We start from the raw sequence: 15,360 nt of genomic DNA on the forward strand, positions 1-15,360 counted from the left end.
TGGTTCAGGACATAAACAGACCTGAGTGAATCCTGCGTTTGGTCCCAACTCTCTCTCCTGATAAATCACACTGCAGTCATTTATCATGATCAGAAGAAACACGGTGTGTATTTAGATCTGGAATATAGACGCCTAAATAAGCCGACAGTGTTTTAAAGGCTTAATCCAGTAAAAAATGTATTTCCATATCAGACAAATAAAACCTGGGTAAATATGAAAAGCTGCTTTCAAATGATCATTTCACTTGTAAAAGAAATAGTTATCTAATACAATCAGGATTGTTGAATCAAGAAATCATCTAAATAAAACCCTCTCTGATAACACGAAGTTGGCTAAATTGGCCGTAAACGGAAAGTTTTTGTGCTTCCATTTTGGTTTCTACTGCTTCTACAAACATCTTTAAGAAAAACTCCCTGATGTTTTTTGTCGTTAGATTAATGTGTTTTTTGGTGTTTGGAAGATGAGCCGTTTAAAAAAGAACTCCAGATTGTAGCGTCTCAAATCAGCAGGCACTGTGTAAATATTAACCTCAGCGAAGCACAGCCCGTTACCTAGCAACCCCCGCAAAGCCAAACCCGTCTCCTAGCAACACAAGCTGAGTTCCAGCAAGTTTGGCCGCCTGGTTCTACCGTTACATGCTCTGGAAAATACAAACATGTTTTGTTATTGGCCTACCAGGCTCTTCCGCTTTTCAAAAATGTAGAACTGCGCGTCTGTTTGCAGCCATTTTCACGTAAAAGTGTAAACGTTGATCTGGGGGGTGTGGCCAGCAGAATCTATTTGGATTTAAAGTGACAGGAGGCCCTGAAAGGAGCTCAAAATAGGCAGAACTGACCAGACTAAAATATCATTATCTAACAATCATTTTGTGCAAAAAATGTAATTAACATATTTTATATAGACTTATTCTAACCTGTTCAAGGAAGCATGATAGTGATCCACAGTAAGATCCAATGTTGACAGATTGAGAAAACATGGAAAAATGGTGAACATTCTTAGGAATGACCACAACGAATCGTTCAGAGGCACCAAGAACTACATCTAAACCACTGCAGATAAGTTAAGATCAATGTTGAACAAAAAAAACTGAGATGTTTTAGCTAGATGTTTCAAAGCTAAAACATTTGTTCAACAAAAAGAACATCTAATTTTTCCCACAGAAACATCGTGATGGTCTTCAAGACTTCAGGGAAAATGTTCCACGGACTGGAAAAGAGATTTTAGAGGCTGTCTGGTCAGTTTCATCCAATGTAACAAACTATTTAAGAAAAAAACTAAACAAAATAATATTGTACTGACAGAAGGTTTAAAGTCCAGCTTAGGTGCTGAGGCATCCAAGTCAAGTGAAGCCCACTTGGAAACATTGTTGGACTTTTATCAGCTCTGTGGTCACAGAGGTTTGGAGAATCGGCCGACAATTCTTAAATCTTTCAGTCTAAACCAGACTTAAGACTCACGACCGCAGCCCAAACGCTCTGACTCTGGTCGCTATGGTAACGTTTATATATCCCGTCAAAATAAGATACAGATGCGCCACAAAAACGAACATTTTACTTTCGTGAAAACTTTAACTCACGATAATGACTAACGGAACCCTGAGCTTGTTTCTCTGCAACGAGACAGTCCCATCTGGGAGTGATGAGAGACAATGACACCCGAAGTATTGCTTATATCCACAGCCTGCTTGGTCTTTACGTGGTGAAGCCGCTTGAAGCTTCATTGCCTCATTAGCAGCCGGTCGGAGCGGCTTGTAACGTGGGACTCACCTACCGGTCCGGGATAAATCCATTCTCTTGTTTCTTCTCTGGGTCTTTTCCCCTTGGCAAAGAAACTTTCCATCTGATCTGTTTCTTACTCATTTTGCTGTTTGTGGGCTCAGTGTTGGTGCGTAAGTAACCGAGAGAATCCGGTTAAAGGATTTTCAAAATAAAAGATCCTCCAGACTCAAATAATACATAAAACAGAAATATTTCACTATTTCTTGCGCGGCCCGGTACCAATTGGTCCACGGACCGGTACCGGTCCACGGACCGGGGGTTGGGGACCACTGGTCTAGACCACCTACCCGAGACCAAGTCAAGACCAGCACCCTGCGCTATGTGACACAAAAAAATTTTGTTTTAACCAATCAAAATTGCTTCTCAAATTGATCTGAAAGATCCACATTCTCATAAAACACTTAGATATTAAATACTTAGAGCTGAAATAAATGTAATCAGTAAAGATCCGTACAGAAAGAATCAGATTGTTCCTGAATGTCATATTACTATATTGCACTTTGGTACCAGCGTTGTCCCATACATGCGACAGGTCAGTCAACACCTCCACATAATAATTCAGCACATGGGTGACAACTTTTTTTCATCGCAGATGCAACATGTGTCTCTGTACAGCTAGCTTTGCTAGCATCACGTCCACATAGCTTACCTTTCTTTAAGCTTTCCTTCCAAGTGACGCGAAAAGTTGGACGAAGTTCCACCGTCTGAAAGCGAAGCGCTGCTTATTTTCCATGTCGCCATATCAATTTATGCAGCGCTATTATATTACTGACGATTAGACAGACATTGTTCCGCTCAGAGGAAACCACTGCGCATGTCTGGAGCTCCAAGGTGGAGCCGATGGGTGATGACAGACACGTAAGTCACGTTATTGCTTGGATTTTACGGCGCCACCTTAAGTCCCTGAACTTCACATTTTAACGGACAAAAAGCGCAACGCGACTTGGATGTAACGAGTAACGCGAGAGTTTTGTAGAAATTTAGTGAAGTAGAAAGTACAGATACTTACTGTAAAATGTAGTGGAGTAAAAGTAGAAAGTACCCATTATTAAATCTACTTAAGTAAAGTACAGATACACGAAAATTGCACTTAAGTACAGTAACCAAGTACAAAAGACTAACTTCTCTCATCCTCCCAACGCCGTGTGATCTGAACTCAGCCGAGTGTCAGGACGACAGGCTGCACGCAGTGAGTGATGCCTTTTTACTTTTAGACATTTAAAACTGCTACTTTCTACATAATTAAGCGTGGAGGTGGTTCGGCTTAACTAAAAGCAGGAAAGGTCAAAGTCAACCGAAGTTGGTGGTGGAAAAGAGGAGAAAGACATGAGCATTAAACATGAGATGATTGAAGCAGAAAGACGGAGTGAATTGTCAATCAATCAGAGATCTGGGATGTGCTAGAATAATGTCCAAGGCAGAAGGTTTTTGAGTTTTCTTAGATGGAATATACTTTAATATAGTATCAGCAGTTTGTTCACTGCAAAACTCTAAATCTTATCAAGTATTTATGGTTTGGTTTCTACTGCCAATATCTTAGTATACTTGAAACAAAACTAAAGCAACTTATAAGTGACTTTTTAGCTGGAATAGCAGCTTATTTTACATAAATGATTCTGTAATATTGTACTAGTTCCATTGTTTTCACTTTTAACCAGACATATTTCCCATTATATGTGAAATAATCAAGTAGTTTCTACTATGTACTTTCTGAGGTGCATGCAAACATATCGGCGCCCCACTGTGCCCCCTGATGACATAAACTTCTACAACTCATATTTAACTAAAGTATCAATTATAATCAATATACGTATATGTGAATAAATTGCTGCCTACAGGCCAATTAAAAACAACAAAAATCAGGGCAATATTTCATCATTTAACATGTAAGTGAGCCAAAGAGCTACTTCTGTTGGCCTGAGTCTAGAGCCGCCGACGGGCTGCAGGTCTGAGGCTTTTTGTTAGCAGGTTTTCTATCATTCTCATAGCTTCATAGGAAACCTGATCCAAACTGGCAACCCACATTAATAAAATGGTAGAATAATATTGACCACAAAACACTGAATTTATAAAAGATATCAACATTTTTCCTACACAATCCTAACAAACGTTTTTAATGTTGAAAAAATAAACGGTTTATTTTCACAAAACTTATTTATTTACTATTAATCTATTTGTATGATTTGTTCTTTAAATTGCCATTTATATTATTTTTCAGGCTCAGGAAATGATTGAGGGATGAAGAGACTAATGTCTGGTTCTGTAGGTTCTGTAGGTTCTGGCGGGTCTGCGCTGTTCTCCTGACCCGTTCTGTCTGATACCAAACAACTCACTGTGCGCCACTGAATATCACTGACCCAGTTTTTAATGCCCCTATTAAACTTCACTGTAATTGTTTGGCCTTTAATGTGCGTCTTTCCACTCACGTCTGCATTTCTGCCAGAGGTTTTGTTCTAAGGACGGCGGAGAACCGAGTGGACATTTTAAAAAGACGAGGGTTGATGGCAGCTCAACGGACAAGTATGGAGTGAAAATAGTCTCAAAATATCCGTGCGTAAAAAGATTAGTGTTTATATATATATATACAGCTCAAAAAAATAAAGGGAACACTTAAACAACACAATATAACTCCAAGTAAATCAAACTTCTGTGAAATCAAACTGTCCACTTAGGGAGCAACACTGATTGACCAGACGAGGATCCCCGTTGTCCATATATATATATATATATATATATATATATATACTGCTCAAAAAAATAAAGGGAACACTTTAACATTTAAGTGAACACTGAAGAGTTCCCTTTATTTTTTTGAGCAGTATATATATATATATCGATATGTAGATATATAGAGATATCTATATATAGATTTATATATGTATGGAGAGACACACACACAAATAAGAGAGATATCTATAGATGATAGAGATATATCTATAGATAAATATCTACATCTATATATCGATGACTCTGATGACTCTTCAGCTGCTTGAGTTTCTGGTTCTTGAGATGTTGGGATTATATCTTCCTTTACTGTAATCTGTGGAGGGGATGTTATTTCAGGGACCATTTCTTTTTCTGTCACCTGCTCCAGTTTATCAATCGCCGTTTCACTGTCAGGTTTTATGATGGCTTTCTGATCCTCAACTGTAACTCCTTCTTCTTCACCGTTTACTCCAATAAACTTTTCTTTATTGAGGCCTTCTAAATCAAAGGCAGCACTGAATACTGCCTTTCTAATGTCTTCTTCTGAGATTTGCTGGGGGCTGGAGATAATTTTTTCTATCAGATTGACATAATGCCGGCTGTCTCATCCTCAACTGTTTCTGGTATAGAAACTTCTTGTTCTTCATAAACGTTGTCATTATTCAGGGTTTCTGTTAGGTCGGCCTGCTAATCCTGATCTCCGTTCACGTGTTCTACAGAGGGCTGGTCTTTCAGCAACAAACAGAGCTCAGTTTGTGTTGACATGGAACGACGGACTGGTTCTAACTGTTCATCTGTCTCTGTTTGCACTGAAGCACAATGGACTGGTTTCTCTTCTGATTTGTCTTGTGAATCAGTCTGAACCTGAACAGAAACCACGGATTTCTTGAATTGTCTTTGCTCTGCGAGAACTTTCTTTATCAGACTGTTCTGCTGTTTAACCTTGTCAAATAATTTATGATTGATTCTGACCGTCCCATCCAGGCGTTTCATTAAATGGTTCTGAACTCTGATGTATTCCAGTTTGCGCTCCTTAAATTTGGCTTTGCACGAACATTTTTCTTCAGTTGTCTTTTCAGAAGAGTGGGGCAGTACTTCCCTTTCTACAATCTTCTCGGACGCAACTTCTTCCACTCTAGGCTGGTTGGACTTTTAAACCGTCACCGGTTGCCATAGTTACCCACCATCACCTTGTTGTTTGAGAAGGACCTGGCTGCAGAATTTATAAGAAATTTATTTACAAATTTAAAAGAAAAAAAAAATCGCATCTCAGTTGTTGAAGGGACGTGAGCCCAGAGGGGCGCCTAATCAGTGCTGCTCCTCTGTTATTGATCTTTTCATACACAAACAGCTGATGAGTGTAAATGCTGGCTAGAAAAAGAAAAAAAAATCCCCACATCGTTTTTGTGCGCCCCAATGCGTTGCATGCACTGACTGCATACCCACTTTTTGCGCCACTGATTAAATCCTGTCATAACCGAAGACGTTCAAACTGGCTGACCTGCTTTCTCTGCTCTGATCAGCAACCTGCTCAGGTTTCCCTGAGTTTCATCTCCTTCATTAAAATGCTCTGCCCTCGGGCAGCTTTGTCGCTTCACAGGCGTTTCTAAAGGTGTTAGATAAGGTAAGAGTAACGCGGGCCCGCCAGAACCAAGACGAATCGGCTCAAACCAGCATGTGGGTTACTGGTGAGCCGTATTTGCCAGTTTTTCCCTTTTAATTCCTCATGTTTTGGATTTTGCTCCATTAGTTTGTTGCAGGTGTAAATCCTGGCCTCGATGTGTAACAATGGCAACTGGTGAAAGGTTTACTGGTTTTCTCAACTGTTGACTGTGTTATGACAGTTTTGTGTTTTTACGACGTGAAGCGCCTTGTTTCTGAAATGTGCAATACAAAAACTTGACTGACTGACTGATTGACTGATTGAAGACAAGAGATTTGACCGGGAGAGAAGCAAAAAAAGCGACCAGGATCTGACAAGTAACAACCAAAACCCAGTAAAAATAAATACTAAAGCAGAAAAATGACCACACAGGAAGAAAAACCAAACCAAATAGTTTGATTTACACCAACTTGGTGTAAACTAGTAAACCATTCGCTTGTGAGGAAAGAAGAAAAACAAAACAGCGAAAATAATTCAAACAAATCTAATAAAAACAACAAAGCTTCCAGACAGCCATAAAGTTAACAACGCAAAACAGGAACCAACCTGCAAACCACCCTGTTAATTTGGTGTGCGTATTTAAAATTTTATCACTTTTCCCGAAGCGTGAGTTCACTGATGCAGGGTGTTGTTGTCATGCCGCTATTTTAATACTGGTTGCCATGGGAACCACACTTTTTGTATCCTTTTTTGCTAACTGCCAGCACGGAGAGAGAAAACGCGTTTGTACTAAACCTGCTTATTTTTTTAAAGTTTAGAGTCTTTAATCCTGCCTGGTTCAGCAGGTAAAAAGTTTTGATGTAACTTCATGAAGGTTTCCTGTCACCTTTTTTTTTTTTTTTCTTTTAAGATTCATTGCTTGTTCAAAAAACCCAAATCAGATCAATATGCCGGCTTTGCAAAAAACGCTGAAATCCCCCTTTTTGTTAGCAGCAGCAGCAGCAGCATGTTATAATTTGTCTCCACCCATCAACCATCTGTCAGCTTTCATGTGTGACTCTCACATGCAGATTATGGAAATACAGACTAATAACATCCAGAGAAGCAGCTTAATTTAAAAATACGACTCAAATCTTTGAAAGCAACTTTTCACATTTCAACAGAAAGTCTCTGGATTTCTGTGCATAAGAGCTAAAAATAATTTATTAAATAAAGTGCAACTTGCAGGGAAATTTCAGACATTGGAAAAGAAAAACCTCAAACTGAGGGCTTAGACAGGGTGTCCAAAGTGCGGCCCGGGGGCCATTTGTGGTCCTTGGACTGATTTTATGCGGCCCCCAAGTGCAATTCAAAGATTATACAAATTTTTGGATCAAAGTCTCCATCTGAAACAAATACAGATGGAGACTTTTTGCTATCAACATGACTTTCCTGCACAGGAAAAAACAAAGAACAACACAAAGTATTTAATAAAAAGGTTAAACCAAGTTTATCCAGAGCTGCGTCCAATTCTTTCTTAAATTTGGCTAAAAATGGCTAATGTTTTAAAATAAAGTGAATCCTCTTATGACTGAAAACAAATTTCGAAGTTTAAAAGAAACTAAAAACATGATGTCTTTCTGTCAATACAGCAAACATGGAAACTTAAAGTATTAATAAGTAGTAAAGTTATGCAAAAAAAAACTTCAGAAATTTGCTAGAAAAAATAGATCAAATTTTTAGATTAATATCAGAATTTTTCCACAATGAACTCGGAAATTTCTTAACTTCAAATGTCCAAAATTTTCTAGAAAATTTCACTTTCTCAGAGATTAATCACAAAATTTCGGAGTTTTTGGCAGAAATGTAATCCTTTTTTTTCTTTTTTACCGTCGTAAAAATTGCTTTTGTGTTTTTGATTACACTAAACATCTGGCTACTTTATTTGCTCAATCTTAGGTTGCCTTTTTGGTCCGCTAACACTTTTTAGTGTACAATTTGGCAAAACATTTGTACGCCTCGTGTTTAAGAAGAACAAAAATCACTGGGAGCAAATCAAGACCCAACAGGAGTTTTTATTTCTTTACAAAACAGAAGTGCAGCCTCATACAGAAACAGAAGGCAGGGAGGTAAATCTACTCCTCGGGTTTTAACGTGACGACTTGCAACCACTGATGCACTGAAGCTCTGTTCACACACTGACACACAGTCTGCACATCACCTTCACTGTAAAAAACAGCAGATTAAAGCAACAGCTGAGAGATTACCGCATCACACAGTTATGAAAGCAAATAAATCAAAACCGCTGAAAAAACAAAACATAAAAAAATAAGCTTTTCATCTTCTGCAGGCTCAGAACTGTAACATAAAAACTGAGTGTTTTACTCTGAAAATCCGTTAAAGTTGATTAAAATAACATATTTAGTTATAATTTTACGCCATGTTTAACAGCTACTATGCAAAATGTATTTATAACCTCATAGAAAATGTTTGCTAAACAGTATAAGATTACCTTTAAACTTTGTTTTTCTTAAAAAAGCTTAAAAGTAATCTTTAAAGCTATCTTTAAATCACAATGTTTAAAGCTTCTTAGAGCTTTAAATAATTCTGTAAAAAAAATAAAACAGTTGTGCATTTTTTTATCCTTAGCATCTGACATTTATTTGCTTGTTTTTAACATAACAGTGTTTAGACCAATTACATTTCCTGTTTTGCAGAAAGTAACTTGCGTCTCCATAAAGCGGCTACTCGTAACTGTGTTATTACCAAAAATGTGAATTTGGAAAAAAAAAAAACAAGAAAAAATTAACCAATTATTTGTTTTTAGATATTTTTTTGTTGCGACTCCAAAGGGAAATTCACAGTTGTCACCAGATAGAGAAACACTGCAGAGAGCAGGACGTATAACTGGTACAAAAAACCCTGAAAACACTGAGCTGAAGTTTATACCAGTTTGTTCTTGTACTGTATGTGACACCTTTTCAAAGCCACAACACACGAAAAGACCAGAGTGAACAGTTCATTATTTAGTCATCAAATAGCGCATTTAAAACAGGAGACTTCACAGTTTAATTCCCAACACGCGGCACTTGAAGGAAAAATACACCTTACTGACCTCTGACAAACAAAATGCTGTTTTCTTCTGGCTTAAAGAGCAGCATTTATGTTTCACGCCGACAGCGGCAGCCATTACAGCAGGAAGTGATGGATGAAGGATGTAAACAGTAACTTTACACAAGCATCACATTTCCTTTAACAACATAAAGTTTACTAGCAGCACAGAAACAAAATCTGAATTATTTTAATATATTATATGTTCCTGGTGAGTTCGGATTAGCATTGGTAGCTAATGCTAACTAACTTCAGCATTAGCTACTAATGCTTGAGCTAGTGGTTTACAACTAGCTTATACCACAACTGGCTTGTTGTGGTTTACACCAACTTGGTGTTAACTAGTAAACCATTAGCTTGTACTGTTAAACCACTAGCTATGCTTGTTTAGTAAACTAGATATTTGCCAACTGAAATTGTAGTGGTTTACAAGCTAGCAGTAACCTATCTGTGCTAATCTGCTGGGGCAACCATTGTGGTGCCATAAAGGCAAATGTAAAATGCAGGATTAGCTGCTCCACTAGGTGCCATTGTTTAGTCACCTATGGTGTTTCCTATCGTCACCAATGTTTGGACTTTTTACCAAAGTCCAAACAAGCATAAATTTAGCTACTGTTACATTTGTGAAGTGTGTGTGCTTTTTAGGGTGTTTGTGCCTTTAGGAAAATAAAACGAGGCATTGTCGTTTTAGCGACATTTCCTCTGATGCCTGTAATATTTTTATTATTTATAGAAAATAGGTTCGGCTCCCATTACATGTCCCATTCAACATACCGAGGTAAGTGTATTTTCGTCAGTGCAGACTGAGCGTTTGCATAGTGTAGCATGAGTATAAGTTCCTCTGTTATCAGTGTGGCGTCTCTAAGGAGCAACGCTCATGCCACAAATGTATTGATTTAATATTGGCAACTTAAAGTAATAATTCCCCAGGGTTCTTCATCAATCAGTCCTATGCAACCATAAAGTTGATAGAAAGTTAGATTGTAAAGTTTTATTTTCTAACAGACGAATTGCATGTTGAAAATTTTGGCTTAATGTAACAGTATTGTGAAATGTATGTGCAGGGCCCCCTGAGATTATTACTCTCTTACAATTAATTTGTTTTTAAAGATGGCAGTTTAGTGGAGATAACCTTCTGCTACTGTACACTTAAAAACAATAACCACAAACACGTCTTTTAAAACATTTTTATGAATATTTAATTTGGGGATAAAACCCAACTACTTGTAAAGTGTTAATATTGAAACATTTAATATTTTAAGCACATTTCCTTAGTTTGTATTTCCAAATTCAGACTTTTTACAGCACATTTTTCTCTGATAAATCTGGATGTGTCTGCCTTGCGTATTTCTCTTTATGAACTTTGCAGTTATTTTCCTTTTTGTAGAACTTGTTTCCATCTCCAACCCCCAGACCTGCTGACACTTTCAACCTCTAAGCCTTTTTTCAACAGGACCCAATTATTCTGCTTATGTTTCCAGGTGGATTTTTCCTTCAAGTACGGCGTGAAAGTAAAGACGGCTCGAGTAAACCAACAGCCTGAGGGTGAAATTCACCTACGAAAGCCGCGGTCGTGCCCGAAGTTTAGCACAAACACACACACGTTATAAACAAACACTCAGCAGAAACAGATTTCCTGTCCCGACTCCCTTAAAGGGTAAAAAACATCAGCAAGAGCACTGCTTGAGTTTCTAATCCCATGTAAACAGACTTAGTGTAAGGCAAAGAGGAAGAGGAGGATAAGGAGAGGAAGGATGCAAAGGGAGAGAGGGGATGAAGCTGCGGAGGAGGAAACAATAGTGAAGAAGGAAGAGAAAGGTGAGGATGGTTTGAAAGGCAGACGGCAGAATTAAAGGGTTTAAAGACACAAAGTTTTACCAAAGACTCGACTTCTGCAAAAAAAGAGCTGCAGCTTGAACAGAAAAAACACGAAGAAAATGGATTTTATTTTCACATCGACTGTTTGGATTAGAGCCACTAAAAAAAGAGAGATTATTTTTTACTTTTTTCTCAGAATTCTGGCTTTAATCTACTAACATCAAAAGTAAAAATTCAGAGATTAAGAATTTTGAGAAAAAAAGTCAGAATTCTGAGATTAAAGTCAAAATTATGTAAAAAAGAGGAAAAAAAAGTTCAGATTTCTGAAATTAAAATCAGAATTCTGAGATTCAGAAATGTGACTTTAAGGTCAAAATTATATTATTTCCAATGGCTCTAATCCTCTTCTACCAATTTCTGTTACTGATATATATTTTTTTCATGAAGTCTTTTTAATTTTATGCATCTGAAGCCTTTGGTAAATTTTTCCATTTCCTTCCATAATGAAATCAGAGCGCAGATATTTGCATGTAGATACGTCAGACTGAGCGCGATGTTTTTGCAATGAGCTGTAAACATTTCTTTTTGTTACTATGCAGAATGCAGTTTAGAAAAGGACAGAATCCAGGTCTCCATTAATACATGCACAAGCCTTGGTCCTTCAGACAATGTCCACTAAAAACAGTCAATGTTGTAACTTTAATTTTGAAAGAAATGTTGACAAAACCATAAAAAAATAACTAAACATTTTGCCTAAGCTCTTGGAGAGGCTAAAGAAGTTATAATTTATTCTCAGTAGCTCATAAAACAAATTAATGATCTCGTGTTGCAAATGTTAAATGAATAAAGTAAATTATGACTCATCCTGAATGATCATATCGACTCCCTCCACCATCATTTTAATTTATCTGGGGTTTATTTTAGATCATTTTCAATTCAGCCGTTATCATCTTACTGTATTTTACTTGATATTTTTATGCCAACGCCTTTTACTACAGGTTTACTTTAAATACCAATTTAAATTATGTTTTAAATATAAATTACCTTCTTGAGTCTCTGATGACCAAAACTAAAAAAAACAAATATTTATCTCAAAGAAAATAAGAAAATGTTGTCTCAACGTCAACTTAAACACGCTTTATGAATGTTTTTTGTCCCGGCAGAGCAACAATAACCAGCCGTCCATTAAAGCACCTTACTCCAACTTCAGTAACACTGCAAAAACACAAAACCTTACCAAGTAATGTTGGTCTAGTTTCTAGATTAAGTTACTTACAACACCTGAAATTCGACAAACTAACTTAAAAGTAAATCTTGAGCAAAATATAGAGGCTTGTTTTCAGTAAATAATCCCTTAACATTGATGAAAAAGTGCTTATTCTACTGGCACATAAATCATAACATGGGAAGAATCTCTTGTTAGAAGTTGAATAATCTGCAAAGGGAACTACTTTATTAAGGAATTATTTACTGAAAATAAGCTTTTATATCTTGCCAAAAATGCACTTCAATATTGGTGAAAAAGTGCCAGTTTCATTGCTAAGGGGAACTGAAGCCGTTACCTAGCAACCCCAGCCAAGCCCAGCCCGTCTCGTAGCAACCAGTTCCAGTTCCACTGGAAGACATTTTCCCCACAAAATGAGATAATTTACCTGCTAATAGAAAAAAAAACTATATTTCATCAATAATAAGGAATGATTTACTTAAAATAAACCTCTGTGTGTTGCTGAAAAGTTAGCCTTATTTCAAGTTTTCTACGGCATTTACACAAGAAACTAGAGCAAAAATACTTGGTAAGGTTTTGTGTTTTTGCAGTGAAAAACCTACTCACAGGTTTTTTCTTTCTTTCTGCAGCAGCTGACAGCGAAGTAATGAGAGTTTTAGCTCTTTCAAGGGGAGACAGGCGCGAGAGCAAGTGAGAAGATAAGACAGTGAGACGTCTTGGAGAATTATTTTCTTCCTTTATCACCATTTTACTCCTTTATGAGCTTTAGCAACTCAAATGTATTTACCTGTCAAGGTGGTAAAGCCAGCGGAGATTAAAAAAATCCAATGAGAGTGGAGGGAGAGGAGATAAAGTGAGTAAAGGTATAAATCGGCAGTGAGGACGGAGGGATGGAGGAGAGGAACGGGTTTGGTTTGGCAGTGAGACGCTGGGACAGTCAGCAGTAGTTTGTGCAGGGCAGCATTTCCTCTCTATGAGTGAATGTGTTTACAAGACAGGCATATGAAGTGAATATGTGGTCATGAATGCATCACACTGGGAAAATAAACATTTCTGCTGTACAAGAGTGGGTATAAAAACCTGTAAACTCATGTTGAAATGGCAGGGTTTTGTTTTGCATTTAAAAAAATCCATATTTAGTGTGATTATATGGAAGAGGATTAGTGCCAACTACAAAAAAATAATAATTTTTTTTACTTTGAACCCCAAATTTTGACTTTTATCTAAGAACTCAACTCATATTTATAATTTTGTGTAAATTTAAATAAATAACCAAAGTGTGTGCAGATAGCAAATGGAAATAATCACGTGACAAAAGATTTGTAAACCTGCACTGAAAGTCTGTGTCAAATATATCTAGTAGATTTCAGTGTCAACACCAGATTTGCCTCATGGATAACTCTGACTCTGGGGAAAAAAAGTCAATTTTCTGAGTTTAAGGTGATAATTCTGAGGAAAAAAAGTGAATTTTTATTATTTTAAAGTGATAATTGTGAGTTAAATCCCAGATTGAGTTTTCAAATCTGAGAATTTTGAGATTGAAATCAGAATTTTGAGATTAGTCTCTTTTTTGGGGCTCTAATCCTCCTCTGTAGACTTACGACCAATATATCTCACTTTAGCTACACACTGAAATCTTGAAGGGGGAATAATAAATAAAAAAAAACAACTGAAAAAGTTTAAATTTTCTTAATTCTGTTTTCAGATTTAGTAGAAAATCAGTATCACCATTTAAATTTTCTTTTTTCACCCCAAATGATAAAATAAAGTCATGTTTGCATCAAAAAAGCAGAATTTTAACATGGTTGTATAGATTTTTAATACCCACTATGATGTTTTCTGTGAGGCAAATAAGACAGAATTTATCTGATACTTTTGCAGATAATTCAAAACAGACAAAATCTTAATTATAAAGATATAAAATATATACTCTGTTAAACACAGCAGTTGATTAATGGCTGCAAAGCTAATATTATGAATCACAAACTGCCATTAAACAGCAAGTAGAGACACTGAGTTAATGAGTGAAGAGACGGTGATTTCTTCTGTAATTAAATGGAAAAATGTGTATAAGAAACCATTCAATGGTTACAGCTTCAATCTGAAGACGCCCTGATGGGAGGCTGGGTGGATAAATGAATAAATGAATGAATGAATAGTTTCACACTCCATCTCTGATCTCCGTCTGGGATTGACGGGAGGCGATCCAGAACTTAATAAGAATAATAATAATAATACTACAAAAATCCTTCCTGCAACTTTTAACACAATAAAATCCAGACATAATTCAAGTTGATAAGATTTAAAATCCTCGATTCCACCTGATTATGCTGATTTCAATCAGCAGAGGCTCCGATAAGGACAGGAAGAAAAGTCTCCTTCTCCCCCAGAGAGGAAATTAAAAATGAAAACCGTCCTGTAAAACTTTGTCCGTTTTTTTGTTCCTTTCAGGTGAAGGTTCGGTCACCTTCCTTGCAGCGAAGCCCGCCTCTGGAGATCTTCAGAAACCTAAAGATTTACCAAGCCAAGAGAAGATTGGGTCCTGGTGAGGAGGAAGAGGAGGGAGGAAGATCGCTCCAGGCTTTCTGCCCATCTGCAAGGAGAGAAAGCTACAAGTTGGTTTCAGCACTGCAAAAACTCAAAACCGTACCAAGAATTTCTGGCCCAGTTTGTCGTACAAATATCTTGTTACACTTGAAATAAGAGAAACTCACTTAAAACTGACTTTTCAGCAACACACAGAGGTTTATTTTAAGTAAATAATCCCTTAATGTTGGTGAAAAAGTTCCACTGGTTCCACCAGTGGAACTAGAGCTGGTTGCTAGGAGACGAGCTGGGCTTGGCTGGGGTTGCTAGGTAACGGCTTTAATTCTCCTTGCCAATGGAACTAGAACTTTTTCCAGTAAATAAGGAATTATTTACTTAAAATATCTTGCTAAAAAGTTACTTATACGTTAGTTTGTCTTATTTCAAGATTTCTGCACTAGAAACTAAATCAAAAATGCTCTGTAAGATTTTGTGTTTTTCCAGTGAGTTTGAGGTTGAGCACCTCTCTTTTTGGACCGTCCTCCAGAGGCCTAAAATAACCGTCTAAACCGAGTTCTTTGAGAATAAAACAGAAATCTGTCCATTGTGTTTAG

General features: G+C 37.1%; 1 long non-coding RNA gene across 2 annotated transcripts in view; it reads right to left on the minus strand.

Annotated features, from left to right (window-relative positions):
- Window positions 1-8,121: 8,121 nt before the first annotated feature.
- Window positions 8,122-15,360, minus strand: part of LOC103472538 (uncharacterized) — a 42,254-nt gene continuing 35,015 nt past the window's right edge. For both annotated transcript variants that reach the window (XR_014089758.1, XR_014089757.1), the window contains one exon: window positions 8,122-14,813. This is a non-coding gene — a long non-coding RNA (uncharacterized LOC103472538). The remainder of the gene's footprint in view (window positions 14,814-15,360) is intronic.

The sequence above is a fragment of the Poecilia reticulata genome, chromosome 11 (genome assembly GCF_904066995.2).
Source record: "Poecilia reticulata chromosome 11, P_reticulata-male-v2, whole genome shotgun sequence".
NCBI classification, from domain to species: Eukaryota; Metazoa; Chordata; class Actinopteri; order Cyprinodontiformes; family Poeciliidae; genus Poecilia; species Poecilia reticulata.